Source organism: Castanea sativa, chromosome 8, assembly GCF_040712315.1.
Source record: "Castanea sativa cultivar Marrone di Chiusa Pesio chromosome 8, ASM4071231v1".
NCBI classification, from domain to species: Eukaryota; Viridiplantae; Streptophyta; class Magnoliopsida; order Fagales; family Fagaceae; genus Castanea; species Castanea sativa.
Genome location: NC_134020.1, coordinates 27,497,615 through 27,501,731, shown reverse-complemented (window position 1 = coordinate 27,501,731; position 4,117 = coordinate 27,497,615).

Sequence of the window (4,117 nt, the reverse complement as noted above, 5' to 3'; positions counted from 1 at the left end):
GCAATCTGCATCTAGCATCCAAGGCTCCCTCCAGTCTATTTAAGGAAGCCAAGACTCCAGTCTTCAGCAGGTCCAATTTTGAGAGAAACCTCAACTCCAAAATTCCCTCCTCTTCCAGCCAAGAGTACAGCTTTGCCTCCTCTTTACAACCCTTAGCATTGTAATCAGATGGCACTATCTTATTTTTATACTTGTAATAGCATGGCCTCAGTCGGCCTTTATCTTTATTTTCCGTATATGGCCTCAGCCGGCCTTTAGCCTGTAACTTACCCCCCTTTTGGTATCAGTAAAAGCAAACCTAGGAAGATTTTCGGCCAATGACTTTGGTGAGTTGGGAATTGGTTCTAACTTCCTGAAGTTGAACACCTAAGTCTCTTCTAGACCTTAGGAATGGTGATCCTAGAGGAAGAATCACCATAGTCGGTGATTCTAATTAGGGTTACTATTGAACAGGTTGACTACATGATCCCCGACAGGTTACTATTGAACAGCCAATTGTGCTCGTGATAACTGGCATAATGGTTGCAAAGTCCACAATATATCAATGGCTCATAAACAGGTTCCTTTGTGATGAACCGGTTGAGATTCATGTAGTCAACCCTGGATCTAGCCTTAGTTCCTTCTTCACTCAATATCTTCTATAGACTCTATGAGGTCTAAAAGAAGTTCTTCTTGCCTGTTCAATACATTGATGGTTTTGTTCCTACAACAACCATCTTTGCATGGCGTGGGTTCATCCGGGCCACTAGAGGTACTGGTACTAGAGGAATCAGAGGATGACCTGTATATCTGCCTAAGCTCATTGTCACTAGCACTGCTAAATGACTCGCTGTCTGAGCGGTCAAGTTCTAGTAACTTGAAGATCTCATTTTTGCTGGGTTGGTCACTAATGAGGGTATTGATAAGGGATTTGGCCTTAGCTCTACACTCGCTCTTGAAATGACCTTTCTTTCCACAGTTGTAACATTTGCCTGATGCTTGTGGAATGGGTTCCTTGGATTTTCCTTTCTTATAGAAATCATCAGTCTTGTACTTCTGTTTTCTATAATACTTGGGTGCTTTCTTCCTATAGGATTTCTCAAAGGACTCCTTTCCTTTGTGCTTGGATTTCCTCTTGGAAGGTTTGACTGAGGGTAAGCCATACTGTGTACAGAAATGTCCGATTTCGTACTTGGCTTTGTTCTTGTTGATATGGCTTTGGATTTTGAGATCCCTGCACATCTTCATTCCTTCACTTCGAATGGTGCTAGAGATGTCTCCATAGGTTAGGTTACCATAGTCTATGACACCTAAGGGGCTACAAGAGGGTTGGTAAACCATTAATAAATTTCTCCTTCCAAAATAGAGAGTTACAATCTCTTCTGTGCATGACCTTAGTGGTAAAGATATCTTCATACCACTTGTAATCTCCTAGGGTTTTACACCTAAGGTTACTTAGTTGCTCATAAATCCTTGCTGTGATATTGCTGGGTTTTCCTATGAAGTGTTTCATGATTGTATAAATCAGGGTATTGACTCCATCAGGAATTCCTTGTTCTATTTCATTGATGATGGGGTTTCCTTCCTCATCTTTCTGGATGGCGTACTTGATGTCTTCTTTAGACGCTTCAGTAAGGCAATTGTTCCACCATTGCTGGAGTTTACCTATGAATCCTAATGCCATCATTTCAATGACTTCTTTATGGGGACGGCCTTCGTCCAGGTAGTTGTTGGCTACCATAGTCATATGCTGGATTTTGTTTAGGATTTCCTGTTCTGATAAACCATCTATGTTCCATTCATAGAGTCTACCAGAAGATACTGAGAATTGGTTACTAACATTACGTTCCTCATACCGGAGGTCAGGGGGTGAAGGTCTTGGGTACCAATTCTTGGTTGAGTTGGTTGGATCGGGATGGTAAAGCCGTTTTACCTCTAAATCCTGAAACTGGTTTTCTAATTGTTCAAACTCCTGGTCAGAGGCTTGGCTAAAACTGCTAGAGGTTGTCTGGATGTCTAGAACTTTAACTGATGAAGGTTCCTTCTTCACTGGTTCATCTAGCTTCTGGGTGACTATCTCTAAGGCTGTCTTATCCTTAGGATGACTAAGGCTGGTGTGTCTAGTAGTGGGTAACTTGACTAGAGGCTTTTCTAAAGCTTGGATCGGTTTACTAGAGCTTCCTGGCTGGAGGATAACTTTGTTTTTGATCCTGTCTTCTATCCTGTCAAGCTGTTTTCCTATGACATTTAGACACTGGTTGGTATAGTTGTTCTGCTCAATAACCTTGTCAACTGGTTGATGCCTATCTGTGGTGGCTTTGAAGGGAGAGGCTATTATCTCCGTCCTGCGATGGTTGAAGGTTATGGCTTCTAGGGGTGGATGGCTAGATCTTACAACCTCTTTGGTTGCATTGGGTCCTTCTATGGTCCAGGCTCTGGTGAGGACACAAAACTGCTTGTGCTGGCTAAAATACCTTTCGAAATATATGAAAAAGGGGACATTACAGGATATTTCCCTCATGAATGCCGTCCAAGCTTCAAATACTTTTTCTTTTTGATCTCTGGTATAATTGGCTTTGTAGGCTTCTCTTTTAGTCCTGTTTTCCTCAGAACTAAACTCCTTACCTAATTCTTCTAGGTCAGGAACGAATTCTCTGTTTAGGACCAAAATGTTCAGAGATTCTTCTTGCTGATCTGGAGGCTGTTCCATATCAGTTCCAGATGGGGATGGGGGGAATTGCTCACGATCGTCTTCCTCATTGACAATCGAATCCTGTTTGGCTGTGTAGCAAGGTGTGGTGAGTTGGGAATTGGTTCTAACTCCCTGAAGCTAGACACCTAAATCTCTCCTAGACGTAGGAAAAGGTGATCCTAGAGGTCTGGTTGAGCTACACTGGGATGCAGGTCTATCTCTAAGGTAGATAGGGGACTGCCTATGGGGCTGCTGTAGATCGGTTGGAGATCTAAACCGGGATATGTCCAGAGGTTGCCTACACTCATAATCTAGAGGAGTGCTAGGCCTAGATCTGTCGAAACTTAACCTAACCATGTCGTCGGCTAGTTGTCGGACAAATTCTAGATCTGGATTCTGGGCTGGGTTTTGGATCTGTAGAGTATGGTTCTCATTCTCTAAAGTCCAGTTGGTTGGGAAAGTGACTTCTGACCATTTGAGGGTCCTTGGAACCCTAATTTTAGCGCTAGGGTCAGTGGTCTGGATGAGGGTTGTCTCACCTTTCTGTCTCCTATCAAGTGCTCCAACATTCATGTTCGTTCTCATGCACTTGTAGTATACTCTGTATATCAAGGCGATCTGACTGGTTCCTTGCGTCATGAAGGTTCCATGGGTCTTGATATTGAGTGTAAGAGCTTTGATAACTGTGCTGTCATGGAGATAGATAGAAAAATCTGGGAAACAATTAAAATGAATGGGTCCGTTGCTTAGACTGGTTTCTATGGTTCCTAGGAGGCTGTCATCGAATCTGATGTGACGAGCATCTCTAAGGGCCATGAGGATTGAGCTGTTCAAACCTCTTCTGGTGAGTGGTTTCACTCCAACTTGGACTAATTCTATGTGTAGGAAGTTATGTCCTTTGTCTTTATGCTTCTGGATAGCTGAAGGGGATAACAAGTAGCACGTTTCATACTCCTTGTTGATTCCATAGACTTGTTCTATGGTCTTAACATGGTAGTCTGTTTTGAAAGCTGTTTTCAAAGACCATGAAGACTTATAGAATTGGCTGGTGGCTATTTTTGGGATATTCCAATCTCCTATGTCTAAATCTAGATCAGATACCTTATAAGACTCCGAATTAAGTATTCCTACATCTGCTGGGATATCTGGAATGGATGTGGGTTGAGAACATCTACTGCTAGTAGAAGAGTAACTTCTAAACAACCTATTCATGATTCTGGGGTTACAAGTTTAAATCAACGATTACAACCTAGTCACCTTTATCCTCAAACTTCTGGATCTAACCTTTAGATCTGAAGCACAAGTATACAAATATGGGATAGACACCTGATCTGTGAACTCCTTTTCGCCGGACTCTCCTCCAAAAATGGGGACCACCCTAACACGCCTTCTCTCGGCTTCAACGGGCTGACCAAACCAAACCTAGGAAGATTTTTGGCCACTTTA